Consider the following 19834-nt stretch of genomic DNA (forward strand, 5'->3'; position numbering starts at 1 on the left):
GAAAGAAAGAAATACTATGTATGTTAAGCTCTGTCTACACTATCAAACATGTTCTCACTTCTGAGGACGATCAAAGCATATGATTGAAACGGCAACTCAAACTTTCAGAACTAAATATACGTGGTTATCAACATTTGATTTCGCCATGACCTTCAAACAATATACTGTACTTATCAAACTAGTCCATGTATGGGCACATAACATTTTTTTGTCATATAAAGTTTGATAGTGTGTGATCCTGCATGACCCTTAGACATAATCGTAAAGTGGAAAACTATAGTTATAAAACAAAACGTTTCCAAACTAGTCCTGTCCCTTTTATGGTTGAACTTTTGAACAAACTGTAACTTTTTTATTTTTTTTTGCTTGTATTATTTGAGGTAACTGCAGTCTAATTTATTCGTTTTTATATATGTATGTATTGTTGATAGTGATTATAGTTTAAATAGTTTTTATAATGTAATACATATGCAATTCAGCCATGTGCTGCCATGTATGTAATTTGTATGTGAATTTTGAATAAATATACCGATATATATATATAAGTGTAGACAGAGTTTAGGTTTATTTAAAATACGATTCATTGTTTATAAAAAAAAAGACATGTAAATATTTGATAATACTGTTTACAATATTAAAGTAAAATTTATTAAAATAAACATTCATGAATTATTATTATAGATTATAATATATATTAGAAAGCTTGTTTTTGACGCTACATTAAAAATAATTAATGTTTATTTATATGCTATGTGTAACTCCTTTGTAACAAGGAGTAATATATTTTTTAGACTCATTTAAATAAATTACCTGATTTCTATCTGGGATGTGGATGATGCTACGCACTGAGTCACTGTGTCCGATATTGAACATTAGTTTAAATGTTTGAGAGTGGTAAACTCTGAAATTTAAATTGTTATGTAAAGAACAGAAATTTTTTTTTTTAAGGTAGTAGTAAAAGAATGTTAAGGTTTTCATTTAATATATTTTAGAAATGTAGTTTATATTATATTTTAAAATTAGAAAGTAAAATTAAAATTAAACTCTTCCATTATTTCAGTTTCCTATTCTAATTAACAATTGCATTAAAGTATAGTAGAAATAATGTATTGCATTTATTATAAACAAAACTGTTGTGTTAAATGTTTTTGGATAAAAGTTGCATCTGCAAAATATAATTTTACATACAGTATCACCAATCATTGGTGAGCTTCGGCTCATTGCATACCCGTTTTGTATCAAATAAGTTTATAGAAATATTCTTGTGAAAGAAATACTGTATTATTTTGTTGTTGATACAAATAAATGGTACGTATATAGTACCGCGAATGATGATGAAGATCTGATGAAACATAACAGTAGGCGTAACGTACTGTATACTTAAAGTTTATTGTGGCTTACTGTACTTTAATTCAATTTCTACATCCACAGTTAATAGTATAGAGAGTTTGTTTCTTTTATTTTGTGTTTGTTATGAATAATATTTCTGAAATAAATGTTAATGAATGGTTGGTTTAATACTAGTAATACTAACTTAATTGTGTTCTGCACTCCAGCCACTATGCTGCCATTCTTCAAGTCAATACTGTACACAGTGCCAACACTGCTCCATGAGTTGCTAAAATCTGATCACATAACATGCCATCCTCACTCTTTATATGAAAAATATAAAGTAAATTAAAAAATTGTTTTAACATACTGTACCAATTAATACATGCACGCTATTTTTCATAGCATTATAGTACAGTAGTTGGAGATGATGGCATACAAAAGCTTCATAGTGAAAAGTATTAAAGATTTATTGTCCCTTAAAATGTTTTTAATATGCCATTTTAATTTAACATAATAGTTATCCACTTTGACCAAAAATTGGATCCAAAAAAAAAATGTATTTTACTTGAAAAAACTGTAATGTAAAGCAAAAAATGATTAAATTGGCTGCCAGCCAATGGTTTTTAGTTGAATTTAACCATTTATTTTGTCATTTTATACATGAAAACAGTAATATTTTTTTCCTACATTAGTGATTAACTTGATTAAAACTACAAAACATACTGTATTCAAGGCCTGATTTATTTAATCTTCATTTTTCATGTTTTTGGGCGACAATACATCTTTAAAGTATACCTGTCACCCAATCACCCTTGAGTTTCCACTCCATGTACAGATAAGATCATGTTCTATTTGTAAAGTTAATATAAATTACTGTACAGTAGGTAATAATATTCAATTTGACAAAATGTATTGGGTGTATTTTTACCCAAATCCTAATACTGTAGTGCCATCTTCAGAGCCTGTGATCCACTTATCCGTGACTTTATTCCATCTAACTTGAGTGATTTCTGCATAATGACCTTGAAGGGTGTTGCACAAGGTCATGTCACTGCCAACTTCACTGAGTGTCTACTTTTCCGTCTCGTGTAATTGTGTACTGTACATCAGAAATTGATGAGATTTGTGTTCGTGAAACAATTAAAATTACCTTATTGCTTTAGAAAAAGAAAGCTGATCACCCATCGTTAATAATTGAATAAGATTCCAATATACACTTCTTTGATGTATAATATTATCTTTATTTTAAAAGTAGTCGATTTGTCCATAACGGTTCAAAACATAAAGGTAGCTTATTTTTTGTATAAAGGAGTTGTGAAACTAGCCAATATATCTTTTACTCCATGTAGTACGGCATTTCAGATTATTCGTTTATACAATAGTGACAGTACTATCACATCACAAGTGAACAATAAATGAATGAGTGATAAACATATATTCTTTATTTTTAGGTTGTTATCTTAAAGTTTTTTCTATTAAAAATTGTTAATTATACCATAGTAAAATATTAATTAATTATTATTAATTAAATTCCACTGTTTAGTGTAATATCAACCCTTAACATGGTGTATACATGCTGTCAACTGAATAATTAGGATTGTTTGCTGTATGACGTGAATTCTCGTCTCGTTTTTCATCAAGTTTCTGTAAGCGTTTCTTCTTTGACTGTTTGTAAGCATTCCAAATGCGTATTGTCTTGTCCCATGAGGCTGTACTGTGTTGAAAGAAGAAAAAACAGTGGTTTCCAAAGGTAATATACGTTTAATGCATATAATTTTGGGAACACTATGTATGTTTTTGTGTGTTTATCAAAAAATAATTGATAAAGCTGTTTTACCTGGTTTCTATCTGGGATGTGGATGATGCTACGGACGGAGTCACTGTGTCCAATATTGGTCTGCATTAGTTTTAACGTTTGTGAGTCATAAACTCTGAAAAGGAGTATATAACAAGTTAAATTTATTTGAATGGTATAAACAGAAAAATAACTCTATAACTCTATCTTACCTATAGTAAACAGAGAGCCTAAGCACATACATAGCATGAAAATGTTATTCCACTGTATTCAAGTTTCTCATTTCTTTTCTCAATTACAGTAGTAAAAAGTTTTGGTTTTAGGTCAGTGAATACATATTCTATTCAAATTGTGAACAAAAATGCTTTAAAATGTTTTTTTTTTGTCTACATAGTTTTTGTTAGTTAATAGTAAGATACAAAATATTGTGTTTGCTGTGTTTTTAACTTGCTTATATTCTATGAACACTATTTTGAAATAAAAATGAATTAATGAAATGGAGTATATTATTATATCTCGATTAGTGTGTTCTTACATCAATGAATACACTCTGTTTGAATTGTAAACAAAAAAAAATACATTATCAATCAAGTGTAGGCCTACTAACTTGATTGTGTTCTGCACTCCAGCCACTATGCTACCATTCTTCAATACAAAGTGCCAACACTGCTCCATGAGTTGCTAAAATCTGATCACATGACGTGCCATCCTCTAGTCTGGGCTCCAGACGGAGTTTTTTCTTAATATTAGTAAAAATATAAATATTTTCTTTTCATAACATACTATATACTACTTTATATATATATATTTTATTTTTCTTAGGTGACCATCTGTTACGAGCTATGCTCTTATTGGTCTTCCTTTCGTTCACAATGCTTCTTATTTTATCACCGTCCTGTTTTATATTTTGTGTTCGATAAATAAACTGAAACTGAAAATAAAGTGGTTGGAGATGATGGCATACAAAATCTCAGAACAAAACAATCATCCTTGGTTTAATTGTAGTGTCCATTCCATGCGTATAAATAAGATCATGTTGTAATTGTACAGTTAATATTGTTAATTATTGATTTAAATACAGTACCGTAAATATAAATTACTGTAGAGTGAATAATAATATTCAATTTGACAAGTTATAGGGACTATTTTAAAACTGCATGTATTGAAATTAATGTTTACCCAAATCCTAATAGAGCCATCTTCAGAGCCTGTGATCCATTTCTATTCCATCTAACTCTATAGTGATCTCTGCATCACAAGGTCATTTCACTGATACGGTAATTATACAATATCTCACAATACAGCACTACTATAATACTGTATATACTGTATTTATAAAGGTGTTCATTCCAAAACGTTAAAGTTACTGGGAATTATGAGTAGCTAACATTATCCAGCATTGTATTATTATATTGTTTTTATTATGAATGTGTTGATAATTGACGATGCTTTAAAACTTTTCTCTGTCGGCAAATTAAACGATCCTCTTTCTGGATTTCAAACTGCCATTAATTATTTTAAGCTTCGTTTCTTTTGAAGTCATGATTACTTGTGCTAATAGCAAACAAAATGATTAAACCAACACAGTGTACATCGTTATATAACATTAAAAAAGCTTTTATTGTGTTTGCATACTATTGTTTTCCGCGTGACTTTCATATACAAATTTCTTTATTACTTATAGTTACTTATTATTACTTTACAGTTAACATTATGAGTTATACAGTTTTCTATTGAAATATACGGTAATTACATACATTTAAAGCTCGGCTATAGGCATGATTTTATTATTTTATTTGGTTAATCTTTGACCAGGTCCATGAAAATGTAGGACTACATAAATTAAAAGCGTTTAACAAAAATCTGAAATATTACATTGCATTTGTTTATTGTTATTTTTATTTTAACCATCTTTAAAAAGTGTAACCCTTCCAGTTTAGCACAGTGGGTTAACTGATATTCAGGGGGCCTCTTTAATAAAATTAAAATGTATTGTAACCATTAACAATAACACGTAATTACCATAAACATTAAATTATGAATATCAGAATCAATATAACATAACATAACATACATTTCTTTCTATGATCTCAGTGTATTATGCTGCCACTTAATGTCATTCATTAGTACTGTAATTTAAAATAATTAAATAATATTAATGTCAAGTATAACATTAACGTCTGTATACGTGAAATCAAAAGAACATGTGAAAGTCTCTGTATTTTATTATTTTTTTATTTATTCTTTCTTTTGACTGGATTGCATTTTCAGTAAACGCAGTACTGCTTTCCAAAATGGTCCAGTTATACGTTTAAAAGTAAATAAAATTGATAACATATATAAATACAAAGTAGGCCTAATTTAAAAGATATACAGAACAGTTAAAAACAAATATTTAAAAAAATGTAGGATCACTTAGATGACAATAGAGTTGCTATATTTTTTAGTTTATAAATATTTTTCCCAGTTACTTTTGTTCCAGTTGTATGCATTTTGAAACACTTGTCACAATATATTTGCAGTACTTTCTTATGATGTATATTATATATTATAAAAATGAGAACGCATGTCTTTTAACGTTATCAATTGTCCACAGTGAAATTATACCTCCATGTTTATACAGTACACTTTATCTTAGTACTCTAGGCTGTATGTATTTTAAAGTGTCTGTTTTTGATATATTATTTTATGTATATCTAATTTTATATCTAAACCAATGTTTTTCCATAATTATACTGTTTTTTAAAATTACAATTAAGTAATTTAGCTTTATTTTAGCAGCAGTTTGTAATGCTTTTGGATGTTTTTTTTTAAATAATAAGTAATCATTTTAAGTTATTTCATTAATGAATGCATGAAATTTACACTTAATAGTCTATAGTACACATTTTATGTTTCATCGACCTATGTCGGATTTTTTTTTTTCTAGGCTTGTTCTCGGTTAACTTTGTTCAGAAATTGATTTCTAAAACGATTTAATGTGGAAATAAATAATCTGTTTATTGCATGTCACTAATCATACAATACAAACTACTAGAATTGAACAGGGAACAATTACGAAACAATTATAATTTTGTTTGCTTAGTTGATCATTTTCTGTGTGACTTTCTGTTTCGTTTCGTTATTTGATCAGCATATCAACATAATAACATACATTTATTTAACAACATATAAAGCGGCTGGACACGGGCAGCTATACGGCTGAATAATACACCACTGTATATTAACTCAAATGAGCCAGCTATATACAAGTAAATAAGTAAAATTTAAATAAATTGCAATAAAATGTATGAAGTTACTACTTTCTATTATATAAAATAACAATTTTCTCAACTTCCTTACTTATTTATTTATGGATGTATGTTGCAGTAACAACATTAAAAACAAAATACTGTAACAAACAAACTGCAGAATTATGAACCGTCCTGAAACATAATATATTGTGTAAGCATTGTTGACTATTTTACACTATTCGAATGTTCTCTGTGTTAAGGTAAATAACATGAGTAGGGTTTTTGAAATTGGTTGACTGTATCGGCAACTACACACAACAGACCTCTATCTAATATACAGGCCAAAAGGTACGATTAATCAAAATAAATATTGCGTTTTGCTTATATTTAGACGTTTTGGTGTACTATCTATGCAGTTTAAATTACTTTATATTATCTTACATAACCAAAAATGCAGTTATAATTGTCGTATAAGTATTGTTAGATAATGTTTTTTTTTGGGGAATGTAGGCCTACTGTACATTATTACCTTCCATATCTACCTCTTCCTAACCTGTAATTTGTAATTATCGTTTTTTATTTGTTTACATAATTTCTTATTTTCACTAATCATTAATATTATGTAGTCATTTGTATGCCTATATTGAATTAAACACAATTATCCAGGGTTGTTTAATCATAGAACTGTCCACAATAATGTGCTTCTCCAACCTTTCCCTTTTTAAACGTACTAGTAACAACATCACGAGGCTCATCATAAAAGACCTCAGTATTCTCAATTTCTTCTCTTTCCTCCTAAAAAGAACAACACATTGATTATTATCACAGAGTGTGAGCAAAGTTAATAATAATTGTAGGCCTACAATTGAGTTATCCTTACTTCTGATTTGACTTGGGATTTTGCTAAATGTGTCACGAGTATCAGATCGGTAATCGTTGGTTGTACTTACTTTTGTAATGCTTACCATGTTATCAGAAATAGGTCTAACATATCCATCGTAATCAGTGTCGTCATCATCAGAACTTGCTAAAACTTGCATACCTTGGTACTGATTTTTACGTTCGATTTCTTTTGCTTCTTCCTTCTAAAATAAGATATTAATTAATACTAATGTAAAACTCTGTCTACACTACCGTACCAAACTAGTTTGACAAAAAAGGTGTGATATGTCCAAATATGGTAGTGATATGCCCAAACCTGTGTTTTTGCTTTTGATACACCTTTACTTGACGTAACACTACGGTCTACCGCCGTGTGGTCTGTGTGGAGTTCGTTGTAAAAATAAACGCCAGATTGAAGTGTTAGTGATTGATATTGAAGATTTTGCAATGTTGACTTTATTTTTCTTAATCGTCTTTTCTAAAGAAAAAATTAAAAACTAAACAGTTCTTTAATCTAATATATTCATGGGTAAAAGCATTTTAGTTGAAACTAACAATTTCATTATACGAAATGTTGAATAATATTGGAACAAATACTTACATAAATAAAACGTGATGCTAACCAAGTAGGAATAGACCCAAGAATTAATGAAATGATGATAGCTACAGTTAGAACTGTACTACCAATTGAAAATGAGCCATCTAGAAAAGAAATTGTATATAAATACCAACCAGATAAGAAATAATTCGGTTGCTATGTTGTATAGGGTCAACTATTTTTGACTGTACTAAAAACAGAGTTGCGTTTATTTTACTAGAATTCAAAACGCATTAAAATTACTAACGTTAAAATTACTAAATCACAAAATAATCGTTTAGTAATTATATATTATAATTTAATGTTTTTCAAATTAAAATGTCAACAAATCCTGAGCATTCGTTAAGTTGTGAAATCATTGCAAAATAGTGTCTAGGCCTACAGAAAGTGCCAGTAAGTAACTAATCCCACACACTCTAACCATGGAGAAATAAGTTATTTCTCCATGCTCTAACTAATAACAGTATTGGTAACATGAGCTTACCTTTCAAATTACATGCGTTACAGTCCTTTAATGTTGTTGTGTCATTAAACCTTTCATTCTCTGCATAACATACTAAATTTGATTGGCATATCTCATTATTAGTCCCTATAGTTACTGTTATGTCTCCTTTCTTAACTACTTTTCCATCTTGTAGTACCAATAGTGATGATGGCCTGGGATAACCCTCGGCAACACATGTCACAAAACAATCTTCTTGTTTGAATGCTGCGATGAGATCTATAATGAGTAGAGAGAAGTAATGCCTGTTTAAGAAGGAGATTACAAAATGGTTTTTGGAATTGAAAACAGTTGTAAGGAAACAATGTAACATAAGACATGTTCTACATACAAAATATGTTTAGTTGTTTTCCGGCACTTGTTTTGGAATCCTTTCCATTAAACTGGTCACTTTCTGCCTGACATGTATATCGGCCACTGTCTTCTATAGCGGCAGCTTCAATCTTAAGAACATATTTAGCCTTTACGTTTATCTTCTGTCCATCTTTATACCAAGTAATGTAAGGAATTGGATCTCCATCAGGTTTAATACATGTAAATGTGACTGTTTCTCCTTCGTAAATAGTTATTGGTGAAGCATAAAGAAGTGGTTGATCCAAAACTGAGAAAAGGTACAATAGCGGTAACAATTTACACAAAAGGAAGAACAACGAAATTTATAGACTATGGTCGTGCATATTACCGTGAAAGATATGTATGGGTCTACTGGTGTTTGAATTATGATTGGAGGCTAGGTTAAGAATATTTTTAAAATACTATTACTATTTAATTAAAAATAATTCGATTAATGTTAAATGAACAAATCTTTCTTTATTGCATAAGATGTTGCTCTTGGTAGCTGAAGTGAAACTAAAGTTTCAGTTTCGAATGTTACTCACAATATACCGTTAGGATGGATGGACTTGATAATTTATTCAATCCATTAGGCGTTTGTATCTGGCATTGAAATATTCGTTGAGAATCATTTCTTAAAGGATGCGAGATCACCAGGCTAGCTTTACCAGGAGCAGTAAGTAACTTGAAGCGTCCACTTCTTACTTTGTTTTTATTCACAATTCCAGGTTTAATATTGACTCCATTTTCATCTAGTTCATCCCATTGTATTACATCAGGTGTAGATGTAACTTGTGAATAATCACAAGTTATCACCACTTCAGCATCACCTTCGTTGGCTGTCTGGTTAGATGTTGTCACCGATTGACCACATGCTTTTAAATATTAATATTAAGTTAAGAGTTTTTACATAACATGTTTTTTACATCACTGAAATATAACTGGAAGTACTTTCAGTATTTTTTGAAGTATTTTCAAATGTTGATAATGCCACTATTTTACACTAAACTAATGATCTACGACACAAATATTAAAAAGAGTACGCTACCTAAACTATAATAGCCACTTTTGAGTTTCTCGCATTCCAAAACTGAATATTAGAGATAATTCAATACAGTAAGCGGCCAGCTGAAAAATGTACTTGTTTTACTCTTAATTCATTAACTATATATTTCAATGTTGTGTTTTAATTGTGATCCTAATTTATAGAACAAGCTCTCAGATAATTTGTAAAATTAAACATTCGTTATAGGCTTTAAATAATCTATGGTCTGTGCCGGGACCTACATTTCTTAAGATACTAGTTTGCATTAACGTTATAATAAATATAAGCTTCTGCTAAATTCACTTATGATGTGTTAAATATTATTTTAAGTTATACAGTAATTTAGATAGCCCTTATTTTGGTTTACAGTATATGTTTAGAATTTATATTTATTCATGTACTATTGGATTGTATTGGAAAATTAATGCTATTACATTATTACATTAAAATAAAATTTAAAAAAAATAAAATAAAAACATTACATTCACCAAATAAATCAACTCTTACCGACTAAAGATTGAAGACATATCCCTACAATAAATACAAGTCTCCGCTTCAAACCCATACCTGAAGATAAAGTTAGTTAACATAAGTTTATTATGCCTAAATTAATTTAGACTCATCACCATTATCTTCATCATTAGGCCTAAAAACGTAACCAACAAACTAAACTAGAAGATATCTATTTCAAGTAAGTTAGTGAACAACATAGGGTTTATCGACACATCAAGCTATGGAAAAAGAATCCATTATATCTGATGCCACAACCATTGCTCATGAACTTTTCATTGCTATCTTCAATTAGGTATCTTCATCATACTTATCTTTTAATATTTTCTTTTTTCTATATGTTAGGCCTATATAACTATAATATTTTAAGCTTCTTACCTTAATATCCTATTTGTGAAAATAGCATGCCGATGAAGTAGGCCTACTCGTTATTTTATAAGCACTTCCTGTCAATCACAAAATTAATTATTGTATAGAATATGTTTCATTTTTGATATGTTTGATTGATAATAATCATTGATTCATCGATATTATTATTTATTCTTTCTTTTTACTGGATTGTATTTTCAGTAACGTAGTATAGGCATAGCTTTTCAAAATGGTCAAGTAGGTTTAAAAAGTAGGCCTATAGGCCCTAAGTAAAGCTATAGTTAACATACATAGCATTATACAGAAAAGTTACACGACTAGTCTTACAAATTTGTTTTTGATGAAACAATACATATACCAAATAATATATACAAAGATTAAAAGTTAAATGAAATAAGTAAAAGTTAAACGAAAGTTAAGTAGTTTTTATTTTATCACGATAATTATAATTGTTTTAGTCACTCTCAAGTTTACTTGTGTTAATTTATTATAGGCCTACTTTTGAAAAACCTCGTCCATTGGCCAAATCTGGCATACTGGCATAATTTGTCCCGTCTGACATCTAGCATTTATTATTTTAGAAAATCTGGCATAATTTGAAAAACGCAGTTCTACAGCATATTCACCACGATTTAGCTTATTATCTGGCATATTTTCGAAAAAATCTGGCATAATTTGTACGCAATCTAGCATAATTTGACCGAAAACCTGAAGACATTTTTGTGGTATAGGCTATACATAAAACATTCACTTACATCGCCCTCTAATACATTTTTTTTTTGGTGCTATTTTGGGCCGTAATTATTAATTTGCCATTTTGTGCTGCCACCTAGCATAATTTAATAACTTAGCAGAGTTCCTCGCGTCCAAAGAAAAAACGGCGTGTCCACGACAGGTAACTAAAATTGTTTAATGCATTTCCCCACAATTTGCATATTAGGCCTAGTGTACTGTTTTCTAATCAGTGGGTTAATTTGTATAGCGCCATCGTGCGGGTCTTTTTGGACAGATGAGAACGTGATAATTAATTGTTTGTTTAGAGGACATATTAATAAACCAAAGTTGTTATGTTGAATTTGAGCTATGTCGTGTATCGTCGTAGACAAATTAATAAGTACGTTGAGATGAGTATAATAATGAACGTATTTAATGAAACCAACTAGTAGTCATGAACAATAGTATAGAACGTTTTGTAGGCTAACCTCGTCAGAGCATATGCGCAGTACGCATATATATATGTGCGCGTGCATATACTACACTCCTCCTTTCTTATTTTAACGTTAACATTATATCAATAAGCACAATAAACTTTCGTTAATTATTTTGTTAATCAAATAGGTTAATCATCGTGATTAAATTACTGCTTCTATAGTTCCAGATAGTTCTTATTTGGTTCCTCATAATAATTAACAAATGTGAGTAATTCTCACCATTATAATTTTGTGTAAAAACATGAACAACATAACTTTAACGTTCATAATAATAACATTGTTCACAAGTTCTATATCTCTTCGATAAGTCGTGTTGGCTTCCTTCGAAGTCGCGTGGAGCGTCGTGGAATAACCTCAGGCGATGAAGACAATCTATGTTCCTCTTCAACCGGTTGGTTGGTGGATGTTTGCTCTTTGTTCGCAATCGTTTCGCTCGCAATCGTTATTGGTACTGTCTGTTTAATCTTGTGTTCCAACTCGCTATGTGAAGTAGGGGTTTTACTCGCGTAAGCGTCCGCGTCTGTCGCTTTCAACTGGTCAATGTGTCTTTTCCACACTCGGCCATCCTCAACACTAATTACGTATGATTTTGGAGCGGTACGTTCTATCACGGTACCTGGCCACCACTTTCCCTCTTGTCGGAAATCTTTCACTAATACCATTTCACCTGGGTAAAATTCTCGTAGATCTTTCGTTTTGTCGTGATGAAGCTTCTGATCACTCTGCTTGTTAAGTACCTTGTTTTCTGTACTGGGATGTAAAAGTGATACTCGCGTTCTCAACTCACGGCCCATGAATAACTTCGCTGGCGTTTGTCCCGTAGTTGCGTGTTTTGTTGTGCGATACGATAAAAGAAATCTGTCCAAACATTGTTGGAAATCCTTCCCATTAGCTCGGCTTGCCGCTAACGATCTTTTGAAAGATTGAACCATTCGTTCTGCTGCTCCGTTGCTTGCGGCGTGATAAGGTGCAACCTTTACATGTTTCACCCCGTTTTGCTTTAAGAAGAATTCAAATTCGTCGCTAACAAATTGAGGTCCATTATCGCTTACAAGTTGAACAGGCAATCCGTATCTACTGAACAACTCTCTCATCGCTTTGATGGTCGCTGCACTCGTCGTACTGTTCATCTGAACGACTTCTGGCCATTTCGAATATGAGTCAACCACTACTAGATAATCTCGTTTATCTTTCTGCGCATAGTCAATATGTATTCGTGTCCAAGGCTGATTTGGCCAGATCCAGGGCATCATTGGTGCTACGCTTGGTCGACTTCGTGTTTGGTGACATGCTTGACATTGCTTCACCAATCGTTCAATGTCGGAATCTATCTGGGGCCACCAGACATGACTTCGCGCAATCTCTTTCATACGCACGATTCTGGGGTGAGCACAATGAAGCTCCTCCAGAACTGCCCCTCTGAGTTTCGGTGGAATCACTACCCTGTATCCCCACAGCAAACAGTCCTGTTCTACACTCAATTCGTCTCTTCGGTGTAGGAATGGTTTTAGATCGTCGTCGTTTTCTGACTGCCATAAACCTGTCTGTACCATGTATAACACTTTGCTCAATAGCGGGTCTTTCCTGGTATGCTGTTGTACGTTCGTACTCGTGACTGGCAAATTGTCTAATGTATGCCCCGCTATGTTATATACTGCATCGTCTTCCCGTCCTTCGTATGGCATTGGGAGACGTGAGAGTGCGTCGGCAATTACGTTCTGTTTTCCAGGAATGAACTTTAAATCGTATTCGAACGCTGACAGCACGATTGCCCATCGCTGTAATCTCTGTGCGGCCAGTGTCGGAATAGCTGATTTAGGTCCTAGAATGCGTTCGAGTGGCTTATGATCAGTTCTTATCGTGAATTTCCGTCCGTATAAGTATGTTCTAAACCTTTGAAGTCCAAACATGATGCTTAGGGCTTCCTTGTCTAGTTGTGCATAACCCTTTTCGTGTTTATGCAGGCTTCGCGATGCGTACGCGATCGGTGTTTTGATATTGTTCTCGTTTACGTGGCAAATGACTGCGCCAACTCCGTATAGTGATGCGTCCGTGTATAGTTCCAGTGGTTTTAATGGGTCATAATGCGTCAACATCATGTCTTCGCTAATAATTCGCTTTACCGCGTTAAACGCTTTACTACAGTCGACAGTCCATGACCATGGTTTGCTTCCCAACAGCTCATTCAAAGGATGTATCATCGTCGATAATCGTGGAATAAATGACGCGTGATAGTTAACTAGTCCTAGCCAGGATCTCAGTTCTGTTGCATTCTGTGGTGCTCGTGCATCCTTGATGGCTTTCACTTTATCGTTTGTCGGTTGAATTCCTGCTGCTGATAGCTTACGTCCCATGTAGACTACTTCCTTTTGTACAAACGCGCATTTCTCAGCTTTCACTCTGAGACCATGCTTGTTAAATCTCTCAAATAGTTTCTCAAGATTACTAATATGCTCTTTATCAGACGCACCTGTAACAAGAACATCGTCCATGATCGCACATGTTCCTTTAAGTCCTGCTATCACCTGTTCTATGAATCGCTGCCATATGGCTGGACTGGACGAAATACCAAACGGTAACCTCGTGTATCGATATAATCCGCGGTGCGTGTTGATCGTTACCAACTCTTGCGCCTCGTCTTCCAGTACTAACTGCTGGTACGCACATTTCAAATCAATCTTAGAGAATCGCTTTCCACCTCCCAACTTGGTGAAAACTTCCTCTGGGGTCGGAATTGGATATTGGTCGCAATTTAAACTCGGGTTGACTGTTACTTTATAATCTCCGCAGACACGTACCCTGCCATCGGCCTTTGGAATACATACCAATGGGGTTGCCCACTGACTAAAGTCTACCGGATAAATAACTCCTTCGTTTTGCATTCTGTCTAACTCTACCTCAACTGCGGAGCGTAGCGCAAATGGAACATTTCGAGCTTTGCAGAATTTTGGGATTGCGTTCACTTTTAGATGTAATGTCGCTTTGTGTCCCTGAACCGTACCTAATTCCGTTCGGAAAACTTCTGGGAACTTCCGTTTGAATGACTGACCGACATCGTTATCTATTTCTACCGAATTCTGAGCAAGCGATGGTGGAAATAATGACTTCCAGTCCAACTTAATCACTTCTAACCAGGTTCTTCCAAGCAAGGGTGGTGAGTTTCGTCGCTGTGTCCTCACTACTATCAGTGTGAGAACGTTACTCTGGCCCCTATAGTTCACGGTGACTTTAATTTCTCCTGCTATATCGAGCTTAGTACCTGTGTATGCGTGAAGTGTACGTTTTACTGACTTTAATGGTAGATGGCTAAGCTTGCTTTCGTAATCGTCAAAGCTAATTATCGATACTGCTGCGCCCGTATCTACTTCAAAATCAATATCTATATCATCAACTCGCATCTGTACCGTTATTGGTGGTACCGAATTGTCCTGCTTAATGCCTACGCAAAACATTGTATCTACAAAATCGTCATTACCTTCGTCGTAATCCGGTGCTTCTACTTGCTTGATGGATTTAGGTTTATATTGTTTTGTTGATTTACTCGACTGCCTGCATTCTGATTTTAGGTGTCCTTGTTTGTTGCATTTAAAGCATGTAGCGTTTTTGTATTTACACGTATCTCTTGTATGATTGTTCATACCACAGCGGTCACATTTCTGCGTTCGTGTTTGTTTTGACGCTTGATACGTTTTCGTAGACTTCCTGCTGTTAGACGTAACGTGGTTGATTGGCTTGTCCACATCGTGCGACATACTTTTCATATTCGCTGTTGCTGCCTCCGAGGCTATGGCTATGTCTCCATCCTGGACGTTGAATTCCTCGAATAGAATTCTGGTATTAGCCGCTGCCATTACCGCGCTTCGCTCTGTACGTTCAGGGCGCTCAGAATCGTTATTAGCCTGTGCGGTTCCTTGGTTACGGTTGCCGTTGTTGGAAAATCAAAAACTGCTAGCCTAGGCCTAGTTTTATAATATTATTATACTTCCGTTTCTCTCTATGTAAATGTGCCTGTATCCTCGTCGCCAGTGTCGTGTATCGTCGTAGACAAATTAATAAGTACGTTGAGATGAGTATAATAATGAACGTATTTAATGAAACCAACTAGTAGTCATGAACAATAGTATAGAACGTTTTGTAGGCTAACCTCGTCAGAGCATATGCGCAGTACGCATATATATATGTGCGCGTGCATATACTACAAGCTACGATACCGGAACCGGTAATGCTTTGTTATAGATGTTTTTAGCTTTAGTTATGATACATTTAATATTCGTGACTCCTTCTTGCTTAGTCAGATTGGAATTATTTATAAGGCGAGGTTGTTTAGACTCGTCGCTTAGAGCACGGAGGGTTGGAGAGTGGCATGCATGCAGGGGCTCAGCCAGCAAAGAATTAAAGGGGGGGGGGGGGTCAACCAATATGTGAGTATTTTGCGAGCGAAGCGAGAAACCATGGGCTGGGGGGACAGGGGGCCGCCAAGGGCCCCCGGTTGGGGTCCAGGGGGCGAAGCCTCCTGGAAGCTTTGGCGGTCTAGGGCAATCTAGATCATTTGAATCGGTTTACGCACACACAAATATGACTAATAAACTGAAACAAAGAAAACAAAAAACAACTCTCATTTTCATTACAGAACATTTTTATATTCCAGGCTGCCACAGACAAACACTTTTTTTCTTGCTTGTTTGTTGATTTGTGTAGAGAGGCTGTAAACTCAGAGGAGGAATTATTTGAATTCCTCCCTTTTCACCAATACAAAAGTTGCATGAAATAAACGTAGAGATGCAAAAGTTTGAAAAAAGAAATTAGAATGATAGCATGGAGGGAGTGATATTATTAAATGAGAACCGTAAGGTTAGAGTTCATACACTGTGCAAGTCCAAGAAGCTATCTTGGCTCCATGTGTATGTGAGACGCTTATCATACCCAGTACATACAATATTTTGTTTAAAAATATACCTATTTTGTTCGAATGTATAGTATAGGTGATAGCTTATTTTATTTTATTTTATTTTATTCAATCAAAACCAACAGCGATAAATACCGCCACTAACAGGTTTGAAACATAAAACAATACAACATCAAAAACGGTTAACAATAAAATACAGATAAAATATATATATATATATATAAAACATAGATTGGCATGCCATAAACAATTTCAATTAAAACAGGTTATGCAGGCTGTTCAAGAAGTGAACACATCATCGTCCTCTTAAAATAACCAAGTCTATCATTAAAAATATCGATATAGTAATACATAATTGTAATAACTAACTTCTAAATTATTATCATACATTTTACGTTAGTTACTATAACGGCGCTCTTGACATCGCGTGATGCATCTTTAAACATAAGTTTGGAACATTCTTCTTGGCTTGGAGACAGAATTCGCGAATGACATTCTCTGTATTAATGTTCATGTTAAAGTGTATGTTCATGAGGCACAATCCCGAAAGCTGCTCATAAGACATGTGATTTCCCAAACAGGTTTTCGTTCTCCATAAAGTCGAAAAACTCCGCTCAGCTTCAGCAGACGTTACGGGCATAGGCAAATGCGATTAGAAGAAGTGCACGCACAGATCGGGAACACATCTGGATCCGCTAATTTTACACAGTCGCTTCCATCACTGAAGCTCGGAATGAAGATGTTCGTGTCTTGGCAGATCATCGTACCAAATTCAAGTTCCTTGAAGACTTCTTCAACATTACACTTCACTATAGACTCGGGTGCTACGCCAAATATTTTAAAGCATGGCCTGTTATCGGCAGAAAAACGGGTTTTTAACTTGGTTTGTAATCAAGAAGTTGATTTGGTAATACTGCTCGGTAGTAATCTTCCACAGTATCTCCAGGATGATTTGATCTGTATTGTTGTCTCATGTTTTTATTTATTTTTTCTAAAAAAAAAGGGGGGGGTCAGGACCCCCGTGACCCCCCCACTGGCTGCACCCCTGGCATGGCCGGAGCATGTTGTCATAGGTGTCGCTGTTCTGTGGAGCTAATTAATAAGCTATGCTAGTTAATATACCCTCAGTTTGTTTGTTTACATTGTTTATTAGTTATCCGCTTAGTAGCGGATAACTCCTTGTAATCGTCCTGTTTCATCATATTTTTTTTTCTGTATATACTTCTTTCCTTCTGTCATTTTTGTGCGTCGCGTTTCTCTAAATCGTGTAAACAGAACATATCGTAACTTTGTCAACATTTACGTGAACTTGTGCACCTCCTATTTTTGAATGACGTCAGAGTTGCGCAACGTGACTTACGCGCGATTTTATGAATTTCAATGATTGATCATAGACTAAAAACCAAACAATTTTGTTTTGACACTTTGTGAAAATTATCAAGCGCAAACTTTCTATGGATTAAAAATAGCACGCGCGTTTAAAATTTTAGTATACGAAAAATCAACTTCTATCTAATCAACTTTCTATGCGTTTCATGTCATTTTGAGCATGTCAAAAATTCCCATGCGCGCGAAACTTTTTACGCACGTGGTGCACACGTAGTGTTAAAAACATATTTTTTTCGCGTGATTTATGTTTTTTCAGCCTTTTCTAGTAATGTTACCAACTTTTAAACAATTTCGACTTAAAATTACGTCATACGAGCACGTCGAATTAGATAATTTGAACGCGTTTTTGGTGAAAAAGTTCAAAAATTCGTCAAAATTATGCCTATTTTTAAACAGTCATAGATTCTAAACTACATGGAGAACTTTTTTTTAATTACATATTCTGGAAGTTGATGAGTTGTAGATATCGGATCATGCATTAATATGGCTAACCGGACATTGTGACGTCATCGTATGGCCACGCAAATATAAAATATAGGATTTTTGTCTCTTTCGACATAGCTCATCACATTTAATAGAGCGCATCTCCACTTATTCGTTGTCCATTTTCACCCCGATTTTAATATATTCTAGGTCAATCAACTATCTTTTGCATGAATTAAACATTTTTTCATTTTTTTAACGTCATCATGCCTAAAAATTTTAATTACCTTGGTCATTAATTTCATCTTTACAGTAAATTTTAATCTGTTATACCTCGTAAGAATAAAATGTGATAATCACGATTAAAACGTTTTCAGGAAGCTATTGTATTGCAGATACAAAATCATGTGTAAATTGTGCCAATCGAATGTTGTGACGTCATCATATGGCCAGTGGTATTTTCATCTTTTGCATTATATTTCATTACATTTAAAAGAGCGCGCATCAATATTTCACGTATTCAAATTTCTTCTACACGTTAATATGTTGTTGCTGAGATAATTTCATTCTGAAATTTCTACTTTTGCATTTCATTTTGAAACCGTCAAGATGTTAAAAATTACAATAAAATACGGGTCCCGTAAATTCACCTATTTTACACTGTTTGTGATATGTATACAGATTCCACTGTGTATACTATACATGACACAAAATAACAGAATTCAGAAATAACAACATATCATATTCTTCAGTTCAGGTCATAATGCCTTAATATTTTTCTGTGTGCAATATTCTAACGTATGACGTGCACGTGGCGTTTGTCGAGCGGATAACTAACTCGTCAAAGTGACGAGTTTCATGTCTAGTTTAAATTGTTATTTACTGATTATATCATTACGTTTACTGATAGTAGAAAGATTGTAGAGGTTATGACGTGAACTTTAAGATTACTTTATAGTTATTTAATTCGCCTATTTAAGACATGCAGATTTGCATCATGTATCACACAGTTCGCTTCACGTCACATGGTGTGTTGTGCACATCTGAGCGGTCGTTCCGCTTGACGAAGCATAGATTACGTCATATACAGTATGGTTGAGATACGTCATTGTTCTCTTCCTAAGATTTAATGTTGTATTTACCTCAGTTTGAGGTTCAATTTGCTGATTACTATACTTGTTTGTTTTCAGTAATTTACAGCTAGAGGCTAGAGATTAGAGGTTAGAGATATATGAAGAAATAAAGGCTGTAATACAGCATAAATGAGCCAGTAAATTCGTTGGTAGCGTTTCATTCTTAAGTATGT

This window comes from Antedon mediterranea, chromosome 8, assembly GCF_964355755.1.
Source record: "Antedon mediterranea chromosome 8, ecAntMedi1.1, whole genome shotgun sequence".
Taxonomy (NCBI): Eukaryota; Metazoa; Echinodermata; class Crinoidea; order Comatulida; family Antedonidae; genus Antedon; species Antedon mediterranea.